We start from the raw sequence: 26,271 nt of genomic DNA on the forward strand, positions 1-26,271 counted from the left end.
TCCATCTGGTATACAGGCTGAGACTCTACCTGCCCGCAGACTGTTTCGCCACAGTGGTGCATACTCTAGTTATCTCCCACTTGAACTACTGCAATGTGCTCTACATGGGGCTACTTTTGAAGATGACTTGGAAACTGCAATTAATCCAGAATGCGGCAGCTAGACTGGTGAATGGGAGCCGCCACCAAGACCATATAACACCGGTCCTGAGAAACCTACATTGGCTCCCAGTATGTTTCTGAACCCAATTCAAAGTGTTGGTGCTGACCTTTAAAGCCCTAAATGGCCTTGGCCCAGTATATACCTGAAGGAATGTCTCTACCCCCATCATTCTGCCCAGACACTGAGGTCCAGCACTGAGGGCCTTCTGGTTGCTCCCTCCATGTGAGAAGTGAGATGACAGGGAACCAGACAGAGGGCCTTCTTGGTAGTGGAACACCCACCCATCAGATGTGAATGAAATAAGCAACTATCTTACTTTTAAAAGACATCTGAAGGCAGCCCTGTTTAGGGAAGTTTTTAATGTTTAATGCTGCATTGTGTTTTTAATATTATGTTGGGAGCCGCCCAGAGTGGCTGGGGAAGCCCAGTCAGATGGGCGGGGTATAAATGATAAATTGTTGTTGTTGTTAGGAAATGCTTTGAAAGTATGGGGACAATTGCTTGAGGCAGCATGACAAAGCCTCTTTGAAAATAAATCCAAATGAATGCCCAGTAAGCAGCCAGTGTTGTATAACCTCCCTGTACATTTTGTCCAAACAAATAAGGATGAATAAACAGGTCCACTGGAAACAATCTCGGCTAGGCAGTCATGGTGGATGGTGCACAAATAGATATGTTAATTCATTTATGCATGGGTATAAAATTAGCAGTGTAGTTGGATAAGTATTTATTTACATTTTCAAGTTGTCCTAACTCCAAGGTGCTCAGGGAATACGTGTCTGCTCCTCTCTCCCATTTTATCCCCACAATTATATGAGGTACATTGTGTTGGAAGATTGTGACTGACCAAAGGTTATCAGCTGGCTATGTAGATCTAAATGTGAGGCTTCTTCACCCTAGTTAGTTCACCCTAATTTGATGTCTGTCATCGGGTGATTCTTAATCTTGATAAATTCTGCTAAATAATCAACCAGCAGATAGGTTGGTTAATTCAGGATACACACCTGCTGTTTAAAAAGCTGTGGTCTATTTAAATCCCAAGCAGTTGTCTTGTGTTTATTGCAACTTCACCATGCCTCAGTCCTCCGCCCATGGCTTCACTGCACCTGGGCCCACAATGTACAACGTTTGCATTCCTCAAGAACCCCTAGCCTGAAGAGAATGGACTTTTCCTTCCTTTGCTGATATAAGATGAGCTTAGGAAGAACCTTGCTGCTGGCTGCTTTGAAGAATGAAGGGCATAGACAGCAGCTCCTGGTAGCTTTAGGCAAGCTCCTGTTTTCTACATTTCAGCACATACACATCTCCATCTGTAAATATGTGGATAGTAATGCTGACCTACTTATAGTTAGATAATAATGATTACTGAAATAATAATAAGTACTTTACATATTTTCCCAGTAGTGATGTATGGAAGTGAAAGCTGGACCATAAAGAAGGCTGATCGCCAAAGAATTGACGCTTTTGAATTATGGTGCTGGAGGAGACTCTTGAGAGTCCCATGGACTGCAAGAAGATCAAACCAATCCATTCTTAAGGAAATCAGCCCTGAGTGCTCACTGGAAGGACAGATCGTGAAGCTGAGGCTCCAATACTTTGGCCACCTCATGAGAAGAGAAGACTCCCTGGAAAAGACCCTGATGTTGGGAAAGATGGAGGGCACAAGGAGAAGGGGACGACAGAGGACGAAATGCTTGGATAGTGTTCTCAAAGCTACCAGCATGAGTTTGACCAAACTGCAGGAGGCAGTGGAAGACAGGAGTGCCTGGCGTGCTCTGGTCCATGGGGTCACGAAGAGTCGGACATGCCTAAATGACTAAACAACAACAACACTTTACATAAATTAACAACAGCAATGCTGTGGTGGTTACCATGTTAAAAAGCCAATGTTTGACATTGTGTAATTGAATTGTGTAGCACTGAGAGAGGTTAGTTACACTTATACAGTTGTACCTTGATTCACGAATGCCTTGCAAGTCGAATGTTTTGGCTCCCGAATGCCACAAACCCGGAAGTGAGTGTTTCAGTTTGCAAACATTCTTTGGAACCCGAACATCCGACGCAGCTTCTGCAGCTTCCAATTGGCTTGAGGAGCTGCCTGCAGCCAATTGGATGCCCCACCTTGATTTCCAAACATTTTGGAAGTCGAACGGAGTTCCGGAACGGATTCCGTTCGACTTCCGAGGTACCACTGTATAACACTTTGCACATCTTGAGGCACCTTAAAGTGATTTATATGAACAAAATAGAAAATATTAAATATGTCAGGGAAATATGTCTGAGGAAAAGATGGGTTATATAGAAGAGAAGGGAAGGGAAGGGAAGGGAAGGGAAGGGAAGGGAAGGGAAGGGAAGGGAAGGGAAGGGAAGGGAAGGGAAGGGAAGGGAAGGGAAGGGAAGGGAAGGGAAGTATTCATCCAAAGGAAAAGTCATCTAAAGCAGCACAATGTATCTATTCCCTCCACACAGGATGAATTCCAGTAGCCAACAAAAGTGCTGTCCAAATGTCCAGGGGAATAAATAACATTTTTGCCTGGTGCTGGAAAGATGACAAATACAGTGCTGGGTGGGTTTCCCTGGAGAGATCATTCCACCATTTGGGGGTTACCTCAGAAAAGACCCATTCTCTCACTGCAGTTTACCAGATGGGCACACAGAGAAGATCTTTAGGTGTTGTTCTCAGGGTCTTGGGTAGGTTCATATGGCGAAAAGCAGGAAAATGATCTTTCTCCTTGTTCACTCATTTTTAACTGTGGGTCTTAGGGCAGTTTGTCTACAGCAGGAATGGGGGATCTTTGGCCTTCAGTTGTTTCTGGGCTACAACTCCCATCATTCTAGATCACTGGCCATTCTTGCTGGGGCTGACGGAAGTTGGAGTCCGAAAAAATCCCCTACCCTGGCCTATAGAATAGAAACCTAGCTACTTGCTAGTTTTTGTAAAACAGTAGACACTCTTGCTGTTTATTTCTTTGTCATGAAGAGTGGGAACAAAAATTGGCACCTGGGAGTTGACTTTTGATCACATACCGCAATTCTCTTGTTCTTTTCACCCTAACCCTAACCCATAGCTTAACTGAAATCCTAACCTCACTTACCTCAAAGTAAGTCCTACTCAATTCAGTAGGCCTTACTTCTGAGGAAACATGGTTAGAATTTCATTCTTAGACATAGTCAACATGCAATTTTGAGAAAGAAATAGTGATAGAAGAGTGGCCAGCTTGAGAGTGCTGAATATTTTATTAAAAATATAAAAGTGTTCAGAAACTTTACCCAAATAATAGATTGCCCAAACTGCCAGAAATAATGGATTTCTCCATTTCAGACATTTGTCTGTTTAATTTTTTCTACCAGTGAATTGCACTAAACTAATATACCTCTCTGACTTAGCAATAATAGAACCTGTCACTGAAAATACCCTAATGGGGTTTATAAAATGTATCTCTTCTACATTTTGCAAATGGTTTTACCTCACAAGTGGTCATTTGATATACTTTTGGTACATACCTTCTCTCCAGCATGAGCTTAGTAGGTGCTGGTTCAGGTCCAAGGCTAGCATTAGCAGCCTGGTATGTCTATGGTATGTTTTCTAGTTGGGAAGAAAGGAGTTATTCTTTCGTGTGTGGAGTGTGCATTGCAGAAACACAGAGAATACTGTGAATACCCATTTATATGCCTGATCATCTATTTAATGGTGACTGTATGCTGGGGATCACATCTGCTGAAAAGCATTCCAGATGAGATGTGATAGCCTTTAATTTGACTCCTACTGAAAGTGTAACACAAATGCATCAGTGCGCCAGCTGTTTGTTTGAGTGAAGAAATGGGACTTTCTGGAAGTGCCCATAGATTAGTGATGGGGTACATGATTTTCATATGAAAAGTTTTTAATTTAGTTCAGGGATGAGGAATCTAAGTCCCCTGATATTTTGTTAGTCTCCAATGCCCATCACCCTTGGCTACTGGCCATGCTGTTAGGGGCTGATAGGCTTTGAGAGTCCAACATCTTGAAGTCCACAGATTCTGCATCCCTGGTTTTGCCCCTTGCAGGTGAAGTTTTGGAGGGAAAATGCTAATTTAAGATCCTGGATGAGCTGTGGTAGGATTGACAAAGTAATTCATTTAAGCAGAATTCTTGCCATGCTAGCTATTATCTAAGCAGAAGATCTACTGCAGCAAAGGCAATGAGCAGTGAATTGGAAATTATGTGGTTCAAATGTTTCCTTTATTCACCCAGAGGGTATGAGGCAAGCAACTAGCTTTCACTTGGAGTGTCCCCTCCATCTGTACTACATGGGAATTATAAATTGGGGTTATTAGGATTACTGGTATAATGTGTAGTGCTTTGAATACTTTAGTATATTAGATATATTAAGAGAGGCGGGGAAGCAGCAGGGATGTAGAGAGGGGCTCTGGAAATGTTAATGGTTCCCTCACGTGGTTGGAAGAGTGGGGAAAAGCATTGTTTGCATTCGGAATCCTTGAGGAGGAATTCAGTTTCTCTGAAGTCCATTGTGAACTGACCTGATCCAAACCATCTGCAGACTAATGTGTGGGTTGCAATGTGATTATCCTTCAGGAGAAGGGATAGAGCTCAGTGGCAGAGCACATGTTTTTCATGCAGAATGTTCGCTTGGAAGCATCTCCAGATAAGGCTGAGAAACACTCCTGTCTGAGACCCTACAGAGCTGCTGCCAGTCGCTGTAGATGATACTAAGCTAAATGCACTAATGGTCCGAGTCATAGAGCAGCCCTCTCTGTTCCGATTTACATTTCTTCCCCTTTTGCCTTATCTTTCCCAGCTCAAGTGGGCTAAAGTGTGTTAAACTGAATATTTTATCATGAAATCTGCCTAGAATTGTGCACATTGGAATAAAAGATGTAACTAAATATAATAATAATAATAATAATAATAATAATAATAATAATAATAATAATAATTTATTTATACCCCGCCCATCTGGCTGGGCTTCCCCAGCCACTCTGGGCAGCTTCCAACAAATATTAAAATACAGTAATGCATCAAACATTTAAAGCTTCCCTAAACATGGCTGCCTTCAGATGTCTTCAGATATATATACAGTGGTACCTCGGGTTAAGTACTTAATTTGTTCCGGAGGTCCGTACTTAACCTGAAACTGTTCTTAACCTAAAGCACCACTTTAGCTAATGGGGCCTCCTGCTGCTGCCGCGCCACCAGAGCACAATTTCTGTTCTCATCCTGAAGCAAAGTTCTTAACCTGAAGCACTATTCTGGGTTAGCGGAGTCTGTAACCTGAAGCGTATGTAACCTGAAGCGTATGTAACCTGAGGTACCACTGTATTTAAAAAGCACATTCAAGGAGCAATCCCACAGGAAGATCCACGGGGATGACTGTGGGGTTAGTATCCAACAGATTTCCAACTGAGATGGGAAGTTCCTGGCACAGTCAAGTTACACCGGCTTAACTCCCTCGCCCTCAGCTCAGCCAGGGATGTGCCAGAATATGACTCCCAGCCTGACTGAACCAGGACCCTACCAGCTGAACTGGGCCTGAAGGATATGAAGTTGGTGTAAGCCTTAAAAAGTGGGTGTGATGGGGGTGGAACTAGAGAAGGGAGGCTTATATTGGATTCAAAGCCCATTCAGCTCTGTCCTGTGGCCTGGAATCCTGGTGTAAGTTAAACCACCCAAAATGGTGGTGCAACTTGAACCATGTTTTAAAGGCTTGTTTTCCCTCTGCCAGACTTCGACAAGGTCAGCCAGCAATAGCCCCGCTGCTGAATAGTGTGTGGATCTGGTGTAACTTTACATCTGCTTAACTTGCACCAGCTTGCTTTATGCATAGGATTTCTCCTTAGTAACAGAAGGAACACATGTAAAACTGACACGAACCATCTCTAGGTTGTAGGAGGAATCTACCTGTGCAAAAAGGATCATACTAGAAATATATTCTAGGAGATTTGTTGCCCCCCTAGTGTGAGGCAAAAATATAACCTGGCAAATAAAAGGTATTGAGCCAGTGTGGTGTAGTGGTTAAGAGCGGCACTCACATAATCTGGGGAACCGGGTTCGTGTCTCCGCTCCTCCACATGCAGCTGCTGGGTGACCTTGGGCCAGTCACACTTCTGTGAAGTCTCTCAGCCCCACTCACCTCACAGAGTGTTTGTTGTGGGGGAGGAAGGGAAAGGAGGTTGTTAGCCGCTTTGAGACTCCTGAAGGGGAGTGAAAGGCGGGATATCAAATCCAAATTCTTCTTCTTCTTCTTCTTCTTTTGATTGTTGAGCAGGTCTCTGTTGGGTGTGAGGCAGAAGCCTGAGATGGTGCGGTGGTGGGACAGCTTAGTTTAATTTCTCAAATATGTATGTGATTTATTTTTTAAAAAATAAAGTTTGAAAATACAATGTATTAGCTTCCTGGGCTTTTTTATGAAGTTGTTATCTTCTCTGAGCCTCTGTGAATAGGGAGGTTATACATCTCAAAATCTAATCTGATCTAATAATATGCAGGCAACTCATTCCCAGAAGGGTTAGGCAGAACAATAAAGAACTTTATCTTTCTGCCTCCAGCCAGACTGTCATCTGCATGCAGGGTTTATATATGTTCACAGAAATGGACAGCTAATTTGCTAAATAAGGCTTCAAGTGGAATAAAGCACAATGCCAATGCCTTTTAGGCTGTTTTCCTAAAGATCCTGCATTGAGCTCTCGCTCTCTCTTTTTATGAATATAAAAGATGACAGCCCAAAGAGGGAAGACTGATAATTTCATTTTGTCATACACAAAGTAAGGACTTTCTCCACTTCCCTGCTTATTCTCTCTAGCCGAGTGCTGCATTAAATCTCTGACACCAACCGCCAGACTGGTTCACTGACTGGCTTCCCAGGGAGTTTGCTGAAAGAGTTTTGCAGAGGCAAGACAGGGGTTCACAGGCAGAACAAATAACAGGAGACTTGCAAAAAAAAAAAAAATATGTAATGAGGATAGTTTTCCACTGTTCAACATGCAGGAAGGATTTGTATTCTACCATGTCCAACAAACTTGGAGAGATTGAAAACATTCTCTCCTTCAGGGATCTTTTGTTTTACAACCTTGAAGGTGAGCTTGGGAGCCAGTGTGGTGTATTTCTTAGTGTCAGACTAGGACCTGGGAGATGAGGGTGAAAATTCCCACCTGGCTATGAAGCTCACTTGGTGACCTTGGGCCTGTCACTGCCTCTCACCTTAACTTACCTCACATGACTGCTGTGGGGATTAAAGGAGAGGGGGAAAACTATGTATGGCTCCTTGAGCTCCTCGAAGAAAAAGGTGGGGTATCTAAACAATAAACAAACAAACTGCTAAATATATATTTCTAGGGCAGACATGGCCAAACTTGGCCCTCCAGATGTTTTGGGACTACAACTCCCATCATTCCTAGCTAACAGAACCAGTGGTAAGGGATTATGGGAATTGTAGTCCCAAAACTTCTGGAGGGCCACCATGTGGGCTGCTGGCCACCATTGCATCTTGTGGGTCCAAATTCCATAGTTTAACTGTGCTGTGTGAAGAAGTACTGTTCTCAATTTATATAAACAGGAATTATGAAAACACATGCATCAAAACATCACCCCCAGCACTCTATTCTCATATGAAACGATCCTGTAAAAGGCTGCCCCAGTGAAATTTTCTATGGCTCAAAGCACCATGAGGTATGGAATATTTTTTAATTTTGGATATGTTGGTAGGGCCCTCCCCCCCCTTTCCCTTTTCGCTCCTCACTTCCCGGCACCTGCAGAGCATCAGTCCAATTCAGAATGGCTCACATGTGTCAGTTGTCAAGTTTCCTTGCTTCTGCATCTGTGTGTGGCGTCCTTTGTATGTCCCTTGAGTCACTATTATGGGAAATATCCCACACTGCACATTTCAGCTCTTCCACATTAGTAGGCAAGCATAAAGCAAAGTCACAGGATTAAGATTATGCCAGGACCTACCAGTGTCTAACATTTATATAATCAGCTTGCTTAAATGGGGATAAAAGTAGTAATTACCTAGCAACTTTAGTAAGTACAAGGAACAGATTTGAAAGCCAAGGAAGGTTCACGGAGATAACAGATTGTAAGGCAATAGAGGTATCCCAACAGGCTTGTGAATGCAGCCAATGGTTAATCTTGTTACAATGACAGATTTTATCTCAATTGTTTGTTCAAAGGATTTTCTGAGGCAAGCAGGCAGATGGGAATTGGGGCACTTCCAAAGAGCAGCCGCCGCCTCCATTTTCATTTGCATAAGTCTCTGTGGCTACAAGAACAGGCACAGGCTTAACTCTTTCAAATGAATGTCCCATATATATATATATATATATATATATATATATATATATATGCAAGTCTTTTAACAGTTACCGTATTTTTTGCACCATAACACTCACTTTTTTCCTCCTAGAAAGTAAGGGGAAATGTCTGTGCGTGTTATGGAGCGAATGCCTGCAGTTAGCGGGGGGGATCTGCTGCAGTCGTGAGCAGAGGATCCATGGTTCCCCTTCCTTCCCTCCTCCGTGGTTACAAAGCATGGATCCACATGGATCCTCAGGATTTTTGCATTGGGCTACTCCAAACTCACTGTCAGATCACATGCCTGTGGCCACAGCATGAACCACAAAAATCATATATCCACTATTTCGTTTAGAATATTTTTTTTCTTGTTTTCCTCCTCTAAAAACTATGTGCGTGTTATGGTCTGGTGCATGTTATAGAGCAAAAAATATGGTATATAGTGTGCTTTGGTACATCTGAGACTCTCTGAGCACCATTGTGATGCATTTATTGTTTTAGTCTTGTCCTCTTGGGATTCCGGAGGAGAAAGGTACAATAAATTGGGTTATTATTATCATCATCCCTGTAGGTAATAGTAAGGTAACACAGAGCAGGAACTGTGGTTTCCATGAGTTGTTGAACTAGAGAAATGGCCCTGGCAAATGCTCTGCAAGAAACAGAACTCAAGAGAAGCACAACCATTTCTGAGTTGCAGAAGCATTACACAGAATATGAATGTTCATTTCAGTGTCATCCTACTTGTATTTACTTGACATTTGGTTGAAGCTTCATTTCAGATGGAATTGCTTCATAATAAATATACTTCAGACTGCAAACTTGGCTGCATAGACCAAATTATATGTGTAGTATTTTGTAAAGCTCACAGCAACAAATGTTATGATTCTGACTTCACTGAAGTCAAAGTCTAGCTGTGTGTGTGTGTGTGTGTGTGTGTGTGTGTGTGTGAGAGAGAGAGAGAGAGAGAGAGAGAGAGAGAGAAAGAAACCAACTATTTAGCATTCATCTCCAATCATAGGCTGACATGATTTTGCAACTTTGAGAATGCACCCCAACATCTTCAACAGGTCCTTGTGGTGCCTGCTCCTCTATTGCAGCTGCCTCACTTCTAGTACTCTAGAATCACATTCCTTGAATCAAAGCTCTTCGCCTTCTCGGCCCATCAAGTCTCCCATTTACACACACAGAAAGCTTTCTTTCTGTAAGTCGGAAGGTTGGGTGCTTGTGTGGCAGGTTTGGAGGGAGAGGCAAGTTCCCTTAGACCTCCGGCTGATAAAATATGAATACGTTATAGGAATAGATTGATAGGCAATTTCCTGCAAAACACACATTATCCTAATTCCCTATCCTCTTTCTGTGGATCATAGAAGAGTTCAAAAGTAATGGCATGCTTCCCAAATGAATTATAGCTGGGTGGTAAGGAAAAACCTCAATTTTCCCTTTCTCCTAACATAAAAATTAGAGGCTACTTTGCTGGAGATGGGAATAAGCTTCCTGCCTTGGCCAAGATTCTGCTCCAGAGAACCTGTTTCTAATGATGGAGGCTACATGTGCCTATGCTACTGCAGAATGAGTAATGGTCACCTTGCTTGCCTGTACAGTTGCTGTACTACTAGTAACTACTCATTACTTTATAAAGCACTCTGAGATATATGGAGTACGAAAAGTGCTGCACAGTGCCAAGTTCAATAGCCGAATGGAGAGGCTCTTTAAATATCCGTAAAAGGAATGGGGAGTTAGCTCTGTCATTCTGCCCTTGATTCAAGCCGCTCTGGAGGCCGCAATGGAGATGAATACATTCCATTCAAAATACTTAAGGAATGGTTATTTTAAATGCATGTCCATTTTCTCTCCCAAGTCTCTTACGTTTGTAATAATTAAAGGAATAGCTCTCTAAAAATTAAGGTATATGGATAGAATTTTAAGTAAGGAAACTATTCTCATTATTCTTCACCTCTTGAGAGAAAAATAGAGTCTGCATTTTATCTTAAATTCATGAAACACACAAAGCCAAATTTCACTATATCTGACTTTTTTGGTGAACAAAGAAGGAATGCTGACAGGCAAATTCTGTACAGGTCTACTCTGAAGTGAGCCACATGTGCCCAATGGAAACTGCTCCCAGGTAATAGTCTTATAATTATAATGAATGATCAATAAAGTCAGCAATATCAGTAGTTTAAAGCTGCAAATGCCATTTTTGTTAGCCAACCAAACAGGAAAGATAAATCTGTGGGTTCTTTTACTTTCTAATCCAAAAATGCTGCCTTTATGAATAAAAATATTTCTTTCAGCTATGAATACCCAAGGAAGCTCACAAAACATATAAGTAAAATAAAATCATATGATTTTATTTTAAAGCACTATTTAAAAACAAACTAGTGGCCACACTGAATAGCAGAAGCAAGAAAAACTGGTCTTTAATGCCAATTCCTATAGAGATTGTTCTCTTCTTTACCATTATAGGCAATTCTATTGTGTGTGTTTTAAAGTTCATTCACACCTGGACCACAAACTAATAACTTCAGTGACTGCTTATAATATCCTTTCTTCTGTCTGTTATCACTTTTGAAGTAAGGGAGAGGGTGACACTGTGTTATAAACCACTCAGCCTCTTGGGCTTGCTGATTGGAAGGTCGGCAGTTTGAATCCCCATGACGGAGTAAGCTCCTGTTGCTCTGTCCCAGCTCCTGCCAACCTAGTGCATACCAGCATGAGTAGATAAATAGGAACTGCTTCAGGGGGAAGGTAAACGGTGTTTCTGTGTGCTCATGGTTTCCCGTTGTTCCAAAAGAGATTTAGGCATGCTGGCCACATGACTCGGAAAGCTGTCTGTGGACAAACTCCGGCTCCCTTGGCCTGAAGCACCCCATAGTGAAGTTTGAATGAACTTAACCATCCAGGGGTCCTTTACCTTTTACCTTTACCACCTTTGAAGTTGTTGGTTTGTGATCCAGGATGGGAATGAACAGAATTAAAATATGAGGAGGGATGTCACACTTTTCCAAACATTCCATGAGCACAAGAATATCAGCTTGCTAGATGGAAGGACCCTCCTGCCCACTCTCTGCCCACTGTTCGGGGGGGGGGGGTCCTCCTGACTGCGCCCCCGCCCCAAGCCAAGGAAAGGAAAGTGGAGAAATGATGTGTTATGCTAGTAGAAGTCGTTGTGTAGACTTCTGCTAGCAAGACTAGTTAGCAAAATTCAGTCTCTTGCTATATATATATATATATATATATATATATTTGCTTTCGTAAAACCTGCAAAACCTGCATATATATATATATATATATATATATATATATATAATCTTTAAAAACAGCATCTCCCCCTACCTCTGGATACCATATTGTCTTACACTGAACATAACCAAAAGATTTTATAATCCGAACCAAAGAGAGAGAGAGAGAAATGAAAATCTTTTAATAAAAAAATATTTACAAAGAAAAACAGCATGCAAATTTAAACAATGTTAGGTTATGCAGCACTTCTTCTGAATATATGTACAGTTGTACCTTGGAAGTTGAATGGAATCCGTCCCGGAAGTCCGTTCAACTTCTAAAACTTTTGGAAACCAAAGCGCGGCTTCAGATTGGCTCCTGCAGCCAACCAGAAGCCGTGGAAGCCCCATCAGACATTTGGGTTCCAAAGAACGTTCGGAGCACTCACTTCTGGGTTTGCGGCATTCGGGAGCCAAAACATCTGAGTGCCAAGACATTCGGGAGCCAAGGTACAACTGTATAACCAGTCATGACTAAACATATTGGGGAAGCTCCAGTAGGCTTAGAAGATTCATCCAGACTCCACTGTTTGTGTAGTTAAAGTTGGTAAATGATACTTTTTTGCTCTTGTCATCATTAGGACCATTCCCTTGTCTCAGTGCTTTTTTTCTGGTGCACTAGATCTGTGCTTTTTTACTTTGCAGTCCACCAATGCAAATTTTAATCTGATGGTAGCTTTTTGGGTATCGCATTTAAAGCCATCCAAATTCAAGACTATACGCCTTAATTCTTCTGTAACTGACTTTCACCCAGACCCCATGGAAAAGCAAATAATCTGTGTCTGAGTTTTCCCTCTTTTTATGGAAAGCATGTCCTAGGAAAGAGAAATGACAGGAGAGGGTGATGCCCATGACTCTTTCCCGAAATGTCAGATGTGCCCATTACTACTGCAACCTGTAGTCAAATTAGATTGCATATTTCCATTATTCTTTCCCTGTTGCTTGTTTTAGTGCATTTGAGTAGAAAGTTCAAAATGCATAATTATGATGGGAGATGGGGGGGGGGGATATGTACTAAAGTGCTGAACAGCAATAACAAAGTGGAAATGTGCCAATTTAGCAAATATCATAAAAGCTACAAAGACATTTAGCTTAAAATTCAATTTGCTAATTTTCAAGTGACCAATTTATTGCAAAAATAATGTTAACATATGGCTGTAAAGGTAAAGGTAAAGGTACCCCTGCCCGTACGGGCCAGTCTTGACAGACTCTGGGGTTGTGCGCCCATCTCACTCAAGAGGCCAGGGGCCAGCGCTGTCCGGAGACACTTCCGGGTCACATGGCCAGCGTGACATCGCTGCTCTGGCGAGCCAGAGTCGCACACGGAAACGCCGTTTACCTTCCCGCTGGTAAGCGGTCCCTATTTATCTAATTGCACCCGGAGGTGCTTTCGAACTGCTAGGTTGGCAGGCGCTGGGACTGAGCAGCGGGAGCGCACCCTGCCGCAGGGATTCGAACCGCCGACCTTTCGATCGGCAAGTCCTAGGCGCTGAGGCTTTAACCCACAGCGCCACCTGCGTCCCTAACATATGTTTAGGGAACATATGGCTGTACCTGGTATTTAAAAAATAAAGGGACACTTACAGACACGCGAGCCTCTTCACCGCCACATCCACAATGCATTTGCTTGCTTCTGTGTTCCAGAAGTTCAAATGAAAACATGTTTAATATGAAATGCATTTATTCTGTGACCCTCTAGACACCTGGTATCCTTTGCTGAGTTATAAGGCTATCTTCAGATGATCTGCATAAACTTAGTGCAGTGTGGGATTATTCGACTTCCATTCTGAATCTTTAATAAGGAAATGAACGGCTTTCTTCTCTATGATACAGCAATGAATGTATCAGCAGGGAACCACTGTAAATGTCTTTAAAACCTATGGTCCTAAATAGCTGAAATGGAATTATGCAGATGCTAGAAGGGTAGGAGGTGCAAATTTGTCTCAGTGCACAAAATTAATATTGGGTCTTTTAGGGAACAGCAGTCGTTTTGTTGCCTAAAGCCAAAACTAATTTTTAAAAAACAAATTGACTTCCCTGATGTCATTACTACAGTCCTTTTGAACGCTGTGAACTGTATACCTTATAAGCACAGAGATCACAGAAATACGCACACACCTAGTAATAATTCAAAACTCATATATTATTTCCGTAAGGCACAGGCATTTTGCAGTCAATGATCCCAAGCTTTTGCTCACACGCCGTGGTTACGTATATTTACAAATTATTGCTTTTGTGTTACATAGTGTAACAATCCCTATGAAAAATGAATTAAGACTCATGGGATAAAGAAAACCTTTTCCTTTCTTTTTTTTCTTATGTTTCAGGAGGGTTCTAATAGGGTTGCGTGCTTTTCATCCAGTTTTGTTACCTGAGGTGAAGGATAAGATGGCACTACCTGCTTCAAAAAGTTTGAGACATACTGCTGAAAGTGCCCCAAATTTAGGCCCGTTGCAGGCCTACTAATTTAGAGCAAATGAAGCATTTACAATGTGACTTTTAGACAAGATGGTTGACCTACTTGTGCCTTGACCTTAGCACAGCTGGAAAAGTGAAGAAAGAGCAAGACCAGATGCTGACCCTAAGGTTTTCTCAGTAAAGAAATAGAAACACCAGGAAATACAGCTCCTAAGTGATCATTAGAACATGCTGTCTGCAAAGAAAGATGCGAGCACATCTTAAACAGAGGTAAAATTGCTTCCCCCTCCCTTGCTCTTGCAACAGCCTTGAAACAGAGGCAGCCTTTTTTTTCCTTGCGCATATACCTTGCCCAGAAAACTGGTTCTGTAGCCTTACTATCACCATCTTTTTTTATTTCTCTGTATAGCTATAAAGGAAATCCTAGAAATACAGATACAGAGCCCTGCTGTAAAGGAATACTGCTGGTTCTGCATAATTTACTGTTAGAAGTATTTGACATATGGAATGTTTATGTGTCAGTTGAACCCCCACCCCCAAAAAAAGAATTATGGAGCAAGATATTTGGGGGAACTGACCTGCCCAAGTGCCTAAACTGTTATGTACTGAAGTTCTCACCCTGGGCCAGCAGGGGGATAATGTAGATAGTTATGCAAATAAGGAATCGAAAGTGACGTTCAGTGATTGGATAGTTTTAGAAAATTGTTACAGTTACGTTGTACTGGAGCTCTATATAAGCAGGCTGACTGAACCCTTCAGTTCAGTTCTGTCCTGGCCTGTGAATAAACAAGAGCTGTTTGAAGAATCACTGTGTCATCTGATATATTCACCCACAACTTACCTTAAACACTTATAATGCCATGGAGTGGAGGGGTGTGGTTTTCACTTGATAGAAAGGCAGGATACAAATCAGTTACACCCAATCCAAACCCTGTTCAGCAATGGAGCTGCTGCTACTGCTCTACCTAAGCCTGTTGGAGGAAAAACAACCTTTAAAAATAGCAGTCCATGCTGCATTTCTAGGCCATGTGACAGAGCTAACAGGCTTAGGATCCAGCCTAAGTTCCCCCCCCCCCGCCGCCCATCTGATCATACCCCATCTGAACCCAGCTGGACTTGGATGGGCAAGTTGGATATGCCAGCACATCTTTGACTAAGGTTGGGGACTTAATGACAGCTGAGCCTATCTGAGCTAGAGATCTGCTATATCCTACGTCGTTCATCCTGGTGGATCTTGCCACAGGACTCTCCCATTAGTCAGCCATGCTTTAGTTCAATTGGAAGCTAACTTGTCCCATCCAGAGCCAGCGCTTTTTCGGCTGTGGCTCTGATCTGGTGGAATGCTCTGTCACAAGAGACTAGGGCCCTGCGGGACTTGACATCTTTCCACAGGGCCTGCAAGATAGAGCTGTTCCACCAGGTCTTTGGCCAAGGCACAGCCTGACCTCCACCTTTGGTAATTCTTCACAGAACTCTAGCCCAATGGTTGCCATCAATTTGATTCAAACTGATTTTAGAATGAATTGATTTTAGAATGCTGTATTATTTTACTGTTGTTAGCCGCTCTGAGTCCGGCTTTGGCTGGGGAGGGTGGGATATAAATAAATTATTATTATTATTATTATTATTATTATTATTATTATTGATTTCAAGGGAACTAAAGAGTGACTAGCTTTCCAGACACAACCCAATGAATTCACTTTCAGACAACTCGCGGAATCCTGGAAAGACTTTTGTAAATTAAATCTCAGTCTCATCCTTGTAATGAGGTTAGAATGTGGACATGTTTTTACAATGAAGATCGTTGTGCAAAATATCTCATTGGATGTGTGTGTGTCATCCCCTCCCCCCCAAAAAAGAAGGAAGGTATTTGTTTGAAGTCCAACTAAAGTTTCATCAAAAAGTGCTCAAAGTTGAAGATGACGGAAGTTGGCTGTTAGCTGTTCAGATGTATGCCACCAGATTTTCCTCCCTGAACTTTGGGGCATGATATCCCATGGCTATAATATAGACTTGGATTTCAATCCCAACTACAGATGTATCCCACTGTGCTTAATGGTACCAAATGTTTTCATTTTCATAGATGTCAAGTCACTCATTGCACCAACCCAACCCACTGCAACCTTGGAATGTTATATGTTCTATAGCCTGTCCTTTTCTGTTTAAAATTCCTTCCAGTAGCACCTTAAAGACCAACAAAGTCAGTTCTTGGTATGAGCTTTCGTGTGCATGCACACTTCTTCAGATACACTGTGTATCTGAAGAAGTGTGCATGCACACGAAAGCTCATACCAAGAACTGACTTAGTTGGTCTTTAAGGTGCTACTGGAAGGAATTTTTTTTGTTTTGACTATGGCAGACCAACACGGCTACCTATCTGTAACTTTTCTGTTTAGTTTTCTGACCCACATTTTTAATTGCCAATGTGCTTTTTGATATCGTAATTGCTGAACATGCTGTGAAGTGATTAAAATTTTTATGCCAAATTAGTAAGTATCTTTGTGGACGGCTGATCACATAACAAAGTGAATGTCTTTCCTTCCACCAATGGGAGTAAAGAACAAACTCTGGTGCATTTAAAATGTTCATTATATGGCTATCAGAGCATTCCCTCTGTCCTAAATTCTTCAAACAAATTGTTGGAAACAAAGCAGTTTAACAAAGCAGTTTCCCATTTACTCAACTTCAGATAACTTTTTTTTATTTAAAAAACCAGGCAATTTGCTTTAAGAAAAAAGATTTAATACGGGCTTATGATAGCAATAATCTCCTTGAAATTGGCTGTATTGCTGTCATTTGTTATAGTCTCAACTTCCCTTGTCTTTGGCTTCTTATATTAAAATGCAACTATTAGCAGCTAATGTGCCAATTTCTTGGTGATCACTGCCTAACTCTTAGGCTTCACTCAAGTGATAATATTGTGCCTGCACCACTTTAGACTTGAAGGTGGGATTTCACGTGATTGAATGCTTTTCCAGAGGGGAAGAAATCTCTAAATATGGGATGTGTGCTTTAATGTGAAGGTGATTTATTTGATTAAACAACTTCCCACCTGCAATCTGAAATAGTATAGCAAAAATAGTCAGATTTCACATCTCAATAGTTTAACCTCATAGGTTTAAGACCTCGGTTAATTTAAGATTATTTCTTCTTAAGAAATATCCATCCTTGAATAGAAAATGGAATAAGATGCCCGTCATTCAACTTCAGTTAAATTAAAATGCACATACACATACCTTTATTGTTGTGAGTTGAAACTAGTAATGAGTACATCAGAAGAGTCATGGTGGATGAGACCACGATTCATCTAGTCCAACACCCCCGTTTCCTACAGTGACAAACTAAATGCCTCCACCAGCATCGTCCAAGAAAACAAGACATCCAAGCAATTTTATTGCACCCTGACAACTGATATATAGTGGGATTCTGTAATAGGCCACATAATCATGGTAAATAGCCACTGATAAACCTATCACCATGAATTTGTCAAATCTCCTTTCAAAGCTATCTAAATGAATGCCCACAACCACATATTGCAATAGTAATTTCTATAGGATCCACCTTTAAAGCAGCTATGGAACAAGCAAGGATGAGCACTTCCCTGGAATAGAGGGTAGGTTATAATTATGCCACTGTTACACCATCTACTGTCGGAAGATACAAAAGAACAACCAGAGTCAATGTAAGGAGCATCAGATCACTCATTGGTTTGCCCTTATTAGCCTTGCTGAGTCATATCAGTTATTGGTAATAGTAGTAGTAGTAATTTTATTATTTATACCCTGCCCATCTGGATGGGTATCCCCATCTTGGTAGCTTCCAGCATAGATAAAAGCATAGTAAAACACCAAACATTAAAAACTGGTAAAGGACCAGTTAGCTATGTTAGTTGTGGGTAAGAGACACGCAGTACTTGCCTATATGTGTCTACTCAGAAGTAGATCCCATTGAGTTCAGCTGGCCTTACTTCCACGTAAGCGGGCAGAGGATTAAAATCTCAGATAATTCTAGGTTATATGGAAGCAGGTGGTGCAAAGGTAGCACCACTTAAGCTAGACATTGTACTATCATATATAAGCAGGAAAGTCTAATTGAACAAGGCAACAGATTCATTTTATTTGCTGGAGAAATGGCTACCCTAGTGTTAAGAATGCTTTTACAACAAAGTAAACGCAACCGCTCTTAACCTGAGGTACCACTTTAGCTAATGTGGCCCCCTGCTGCCACCATGCCTCCGCTGCACAATTTCTGTTCTTATCCTGAGGTAAAGTTCTTAACCCAAGGTGCTACTTCTGGGTTAACAGAGTCTGTAACCCGAAGTGTTTGTAACCTGAGGTACCACTGTAAATACAAGAGCAAGAATTTCTAAATACTGCATTTTGCAGCTTACAGTAACCATACAGTAGTCACTGCACATATTGTTGCTTCAAGGCTTTCCCGGAAGTGCTGATGGGAAACTGCAAAGAAAGCCCCATGCTGCTGTGGTCAGTTAAAAAGGCAATAGAAGAAGCATCCCATGTCCAGGGGGTTGGACTCGATGGCCCTTGTGGTCTCTTCCAACTCTATGATTCTATGATTTAAGTAAGGTAAGTGGCAACTCTGAAAAATTCAGAAATTCTCCATCTCTCCATGAAAATTGACACTGTATTCAAGGAGGAAAAATATGTTTGAGGAACAGCAGGCAGCAAAGAATTTGCCCCATTCTTACTTTCTGCAACTTGTCCACAGCTGGAGGAGGCAGTGGGAGATGAAGCTGCATGTGGCCTCTGAACTTAGGTATTGTTTGCAGCTGCAAGAGTCTTACCACAGCAGGATCATGCTCTGTACCTGAAATTACACATTCTACACTTGGCGGTGCAGGATTGACAGCTTTCATAAAGCTCCTTGTGGTCAACATGGCTAGCAACATTTCTGCCTGATTTAACAGGCCACACAGTCTTAACACCAGCCATGTGGTCAAATGAATTGCTCTGCTCCATCATCTTTGCATAATAGATCCTTTGTGGAAAGTGCCAAACTAACTTTTTCAAAAAGCCGGTGTATTCAGACCAAACTGAAGGTTTAAGGTCAGAGGAAGGACAATGCTGGGAGTCTGAGTTTTGTGACTGATGGCTCTCTTTCCCACTTGCAGTTAAATATAGTGCACTGTGGTTTCTTGCTGTCAGTCTGCTGTTTAGCAAGACAAGTGGAAAACAAATATATGTAAGTTAGTTGTTCGAGAAACAGACACCCACCCACCTGCACACACACTATTAGTTTGTGTTCATAGTGAGGAAGGAAAAATAAAAGTGCTGCCTCCTTAAATAGCATTCTTCCTCCATTTTTCATTTAAAACCACCAAGCATTCAGACAGTGGAACTACACAAACATGTTGGCTCCCAGGGATAAGCTCATACTTATTTTGTTCCTCCCTGTTGGTTTTAGCAGCATGGTGTGGCATCTATGCCAAGGATTGGCTTAGCATATCTTCTAAAACCAAATTGTGGTTAAACTTTTGCCTCCTTATCCCTGATCTGTAGCCATGGTTAGTCATATAGTTGTTTCTTCTTCTTCTTCTTCTTCTTCTTCTTCTTCTTCTTCTTCTTCTTCTTCTTCCTCCTCCTCCTCCTCCTCCTCCTCCTCCTCCTCCTCCTCCTCCTCCTCCTCCTCGTGTACCCTCTCCCCATACCTGCAGGTCTCAGGTCGGTTACAACATTAAATCACAATATAAAAACACAAAATACATAATAAGAATAAAACCAAAAATAACCTAATAATCCCCCCTCCTCGGCACATTTAGAAAGGGCATTGGATGTCAATCAGCCCAAGGCCTGGTTAAAAAGGAACATTTTTGCCTGGTGCCAAAAGGTGTCTAATGGAGGCACCAGGCAAACTTCCTCGAGGAGAGCATTCCACAAATAGAGAGTCACTGCAGAAGAGGCCTGTTCTCGTGTTGCCACCCTCCAGACCTCTCCTAGAAGGGGCACATGAAGAAGAGCCTCAGAAGATGCTCTCAGGGTGTGGTTAGTTTCATATGGAAAGAGGTGGACCTTGAGGTATTGTGATTCTTTAAGGCTTTATAGATCAAAACCAGCATTTGTATTGGGCCCAAAAGATTCAAGAAGAAGAAACCTTTGAGGAAGGGCCATAGATCAGTAGTAGAACATCTTCCTTCCATGAAGAAAACCCTAGGTTCAATCCCTGATATCTCTAGTAGGGCCAGGAGGCATTCCTGCCTGAAACCCCTAGAGAACCACTGCCAGTCACTTTAGGCAACAGTGAGCTAGATGGAGTAATGGCCTGGCTCTATGTAAGGCAGATCCTTGTATTTCTCAGCATGATCCCAGGTTCAGATGACACACTCATCCAAACCTTGACTTAGCTGCCATGCTGCTGCTGAAGGGACCAGGGAAGAATAAAGCGGATGTGATCCAGCATGTCGGTAAGGGTCCCAGGAAACCATAGTTTGGTTGTCCTTGATATGCAAATGATGCCAATGTGGCCTGATAAATCAGATCACTTTATCAGGTGAATTCATGTGCAGGATCCAACAGATCTACCAAAATTATTTGGGGATTTGAGCCCCACACATACCCCTTTATTGTGAAGTAGCACATTTATTTGTGGTGCCCAGCAAACCGTGATTCCTAAACAAAAAGAGTTTGAGAATATTACTCTTGCAGTTAGGCCCATATTTATGTCTGAACATCTATAATGTCAGGCTGCCGTTTCCCAAGGGGATTGCCATCTAATTGTGTGGAAGCCAGGGAGAAGATTGCATTACATACTGTGTAGCATATTACATTAAATGGATCCTTGAGCCAGCTCCAATCTTTATTTTCATTCAGCCCTTCGTGTTCACTTAGAAGTCGCTCTTTTGTGAGTTTTTCCCCCTCCTGGGGAATCACTGTAAACAGAAGTATGACTAGGGGAAAAAACCCTCTTTCATAACACTTGTCTGCCTTTGAAAGTGATTTAGGAGGGAGTGTTTAAACAGTATTCATTTCTGTTCTTTTCTCTTGGCTTGTAATTCTTCTGCTGCTACTTCCCGTTCCATACCTGGAGGCAAGGTGCTGTAACAGTGTCAGAATGGAAGAGCTGCTTTTGTTTGGCATCTGTCTTTTCAGTAGCCAAGCACATAAAATGTGGTCCTCTGGCTGTCCATAAATGTATAACCTAAGAGCCTCTGAAGTCCCCTCCTGACTTAATTATCCAAATTGGCCAAATAGTCTGCCAGTCAAATGAGCCAGCCAGGAACTAATAAATCCTGTCTCCACTGTTGTTTCAGCTCTTTAATAAAATTGTTATTAGCTGATAGGCACCTCCTGTTTGCAGTAAACAATCTGTAGTGAATTATTTGACTTAACCCGAGCTCATGATGAATGGATTTTCATCATGTGGGGACCAGAGAAAGCCGGCTACCTTTTCCATGGAAGATTGAGGTAGACTTTCTAGCTTCCCAGTACGAAATGGCAAATGAGATAGGGCATGGTAGCTCTAATTAAAGAGTGGTATGGATTAGCAATGATTCCTTTCATGATTCCTTCAGGAATCTGCTGTTCAGAATGTGATGAATTAAATAATCCTGACATTCATATTCTGCCTGTCCTCTATAGAGCTCAGGATGGTATATAGGGGGCTATCCTGTTTTGTCCATGGGACTGGCTAGTGATATAGGTTAGAATGAGAGATAATCACTATATAAATATGTAAAGGAGAGGAACTGGATCATACGTGCCAAGCTTCAATGCTTTCATTAACTGTACGTGCTGTAGGTATGAAGGAAGAAGTAGAGGTGTAGCCTGTGTGTGGTCCTGCCATGTCTAGCATGGGTTCATGTGTGAAGTCTAAAAATAACTGTAGTGACTTGTCCAAGACCTCCTACTGAGCTTCAGGGTGGAGGAAGCACTTGAACTCAGATCTCCCTTTCAAGTACTGACAGTTTAGTGCTTGTTAATATTGTATGCCCAAAGGTGTTTGAGTCATCTGTTAATATTTGTTCTGTAATATGAAGAAATAAACTTCACAAAGAGGAGTTGCTGTCCCCCCGCATTTTTGAGCCCTGATTTGCTTCCTTGAAGTGTCATGCACCACCTTTCCTCAAGTTTCAGATGATTTATGAGAATAAAGAAATACATTTTTTTAAAAAAACCCAGCAGTTTACCAGAAAAACAAACAAGAGCAATAATAAAACAATTTGCAAACAGTTACATTAAGAAACACCATAAAACTGTGTTTCTCAAAGGATGGACTGCAGAACACAGAGCTGCTTTTGTTGAGATGCTAACAACCAGCCCTGAGTCTGACTGTCCCCTGCTCAACTTCCTGCTGTTATCATCGCTAACCTTTCCTCAAGTTTAAGTTCAAATCTTCAAAATCTGTACATCTGTGTGTGTGTGTGTGTGTGTGTGTGTGTGTGTGTGTGTTTTAAAAAAGTCCTCATGAAAATTCACCAGCATTTTAGTGCAAATTTCTAGTAGCTACATATTATTTGGTTCCAGAACTTCGTAGCAAAATTCAGAGCATTGCAAATTTCAAAGGATGGCTGTATTTTGGTTCACATACAGATCTGAACAGCTCAAATTGACAAGGTTTGCCTTTAAATATGAACTGAATCCAATTTATCCCCCATCCCTACTTTCAGATGGGAGGAAGGTGGTTCCAACTGTAGACTAGTGTGCTGAGAAGGAATACACCAGTGCGACTGAGGAGAGTCTGAGGAGGACATTATATTGTTTTTCAGTGCCTGCTACAACCTTTGTTGTTCCAGTCATGTTATTCTGACACGCAATTTTATAAGTATGTTAAGATTACGTTTTTTAGTAGCTTGTTTCCTCTGTTCTCTGTTGCCATTCTAAATGAGTATTTCAGACTACATATTATAAACTGTTTAGAGGCATTTTGTTCTAGTAAGTGGTATATAAATTTTGTTAAATAGAATTAACAATAAAAAAGGCCAACCTGGCCGAGGCTGATGGATGTTGGAAGACAGCAATATTTGGAGGTCACCACGCTGGCTACCTCTGCCAGGTATGACTTGGTGGGCCAGAAGATGCTGTAGGCATCATGAGTATTTCACACTGGGAAAGAATCAATCACCTTTTTGCGGGGATGTATCTTTAATCAATAGTGGCTTTTGAATGAACATGGAGTTAATTGGACATGGAATGCTTTCTTTAATGCAAAAGCTCAACGGTCCTCCAAGAAGCCAAATCTAATAAAATGGGATTTGTCCATGTGGTAGAATTCTCATGCCACCTTCTTATTTTATCTGGGCTAGCAAAAATAGCAACACTCATGGAAAGAAAGTATCTAAAGTAGCTGTGTGACATCCCATGGTCTCACAACAGGATGAAGAAGAGTGGCTGTTTGTTGTAGTAAATGCTGCTGAGCAAGCGGTGCAGAATATAGTTTATTGAAATGAATACATCTTCCCCCGGGTTTGTTTCAAGCTTTTACACCCCTCCAAATTTGGCAAACGGTTTATTATCTTACATCCCATATTTTGCTCAGCCTGGAGTAGTTCTAATGGACAAAGTATGTCCCAAAAGCAAATAACAGCTTATCCAGGAAAGACAACATCCATCGAGCAATAATAATTAGAATTTATGACAATAAACATTTGACCATATTTCAACAAAGTAAAGGCTAAAACAACCTCTTGCACATATTTATTCTGTGGAATTATGACTCTCTTATGTATCAGTGTCACATGAATGCAAAGAATTTGCCCAGGCAAAATAATGTTATAGTTTTGTTTCTGGTTCTATATTGTTTCAATAAACTTTTATGAAGTTATTTTTTAAGTGCTCTCACAGTCAAAGATGTTTAAAAAATTGTCATGGCGGTGTGACTTTGCATTGCAGAACTATACTTGACTGCACATGATCTTAGTCAAAAGGATGAGAAGCGATAAACAACTGACAGGTAGAAATGTGTGTCTGTGTACAAACACACACAAACACATGTTTACTTTTAAAAAAAAAAATCACAATTGTAGCTTTTTTATGGGAGCCAGCAAAATCAGTAGTCAAGCCATTTTGCAAGCCACATCTTGTCCTTCTTTCTTTCTAATGCCACTTTGCCAGGCTGGTGTGTGTACACCTGGAAAATGGAGAAAGCCATTTAAGGCTGTGCTTTTACTCCTGTGGGTGATGCTCAACAGATGGACTGTTATTTATTTAAAATATCTAGGCAGAGGTGATAAAACATATTCATAATAAGAACTGTAGTGAGTTATAATTACTGGTTGTTGCTTAATTTCAATCCTAAAAATTCAAGCCCCTGTTAAAGGAGGACCTGTGGCTAGTTAAGGGAGTGTTCCAAACTGATTTTAAGATTGTCATATGATACAAGAATTTGGGGGGAAAGGAACAAGAACATCCCAGCCATCTTGCACAGTGGGAACAGTGTGCTGTAATGGGATCTGCAGCAACATTGTTATGGAGCCAATAAAGGGCCTTGTGAAGTGGTCACTCCGGTTGAGGCCTGGTCCTCCTCAAGCAACTAATTGAGGCAGCAGGGACAGCTCCCTCTGCTGGTTTCTTCTGGGCCCCCACTCTTCTGTTGGAGGACAGAACTGAGTACGCCTTGTGACATACCTTGCACCCCATAACTTGCCTGCTGCCCTTGGGTGCAGTGGAAGAACCTATATTGTTGCCTGCATTATAAGTGTCAGCGAAGCTCAGATGCTGACAGAAGGAGAAGAAGCAGGTATAGGGAGAGGACAGTTAGCAGTGGAAGGCAGAGAGGAGGGGGAGAGCAGCTGTAATCTGAGCTCTGAACAAAAGGGAGAAGAAAAACAGAGCCAGAGTGATGGGCAGTTGTGTGAGAGCAACAGAGACATCACCTTGCCAAAAAGCAGAGAATCACCTTGCCAACAAAGGTCCGTATAGTTAAAGCTATGGTTTTCCCAGTAGTGATGTACAGAAGTGAGAGCTGGACAATAAAGAAGGCTGATCGCCAAAGAATTGATGCTTTTGAATTATGGTGCTGGAGGAAACTCTTGAGAGTCCCATGGACTGCAAGAAGATCAAACATGTCCATTTTTAAGGAAATCAGCCCTGAGTGCTCACTTGAAGGACAGATCCTGAAGCTGAGACTCCAATACTTTGGCCACCTCATGAGAAGAGAAGACTCCCTGGAAAAGACCCTGATGTTGGGAAAGATGGAAGGCACAAGGAGAAGGGGACGACAGAAGACAAGATGGTTGGATAGTGTTCTCGAAGCTACCAGCATTAGTTTGACTAAACTGTGGGAGGCAGTGGAAGACAGAAGTGCCTGGCATGCTCTGGTCCATGGGGTCACGAAGAGTCGGACATGACTAAATGACTAAACAACAAAAACAACAATAGTGAATGAGACGTTCAAATGCACGAAGCATTCTCTCCCAAATCTCATAGGATCTCAAAAGTGGCTGAGAGGCACGAAAGATACTGAAAGAGAAGGTGGGGGCTTCTGTGCTGGGGAAGGGGGAGGAGCCTAGTCTGGGTACCTCCATCTTCTGGGAAGGACGATGAGTAGAGGAGCTCCATCCTAGTTTGTTGTTTTAGCAGTAAGTCTAATAATTAACAGCCAGAGTCATCTCGTGTTTGTGGGAGAGATCAAGCCATAACAATCAGGTTCGACTGTCAGTTTGGTTGGTTTCTGTTTGTGGAAAGGAGCCAGCCTTGCTCTGGTACACAAGTTCTTGTGTGTATTGTTATAGTTAATGTGAAACTATCCTGCTTTCTAGTGCAGATATTAATGCCTACCCATCCTAGGGATTTGTGCCAGTGGAAATGTGCCTGAATGCCAGATCATGCTCTAATCTCAGTACTTAGGGTTGTGATTACCACAAATCCTCTTGGCGTGTCACCAAAGAGTCATTCCCTCTCTGCTCCTGGCTCCAAATAATTTTGCTGCTACAAGGTTCCCTGTTGGGCTGGGTAAATTCTCAGAAGCAGACTTGAAGCATTCCAAGTTTGCTAAGGCATCAACATAGGAGAATTTTGGAAGCTGTAAAACTGCATCTGTCTGGCTGATTGGCAACATAGGATCTTCCTATATACCAGTTCAAACTATTTGTCTTTAAAGCCAATATTGGGGACTATCCAATTGTCCTTCTCTAGCATGCCAACAAATCATCTCTAGAGGATCCTCCAA

At 41.8% G+C, this 26,271-nt stretch overlaps 1 long non-coding RNA gene across 1 annotated transcript; it reads left to right on the plus strand.

Annotated features, from left to right (window-relative positions):
- The first annotated feature begins 10,489 nt into the window (after positions 1 to 10,489).
- LOC310844522 lies at positions 10,490 to 16,307 on the plus strand. Its single transcript, XR_014564165.1, has 3 exons — positions 10,490 to 10,574; positions 14,269 to 14,418; positions 15,802 to 16,307. It is a non-coding gene; the product is annotated as an uncharacterized lncRNA (long non-coding RNA).
- The last annotated feature ends 9,964 nt before the right edge of the window (positions 16,308 to 26,271 follow it).

Source organism: Podarcis gaigeae (genome assembly GCF_964106915.1).
Source record: "Podarcis gaigeae genome assembly, chromosome: 5".
In the NCBI taxonomy this organism is placed as follows: Eukaryota; Metazoa; Chordata; class Lepidosauria; order Squamata; family Lacertidae; genus Podarcis; species Podarcis gaigeae.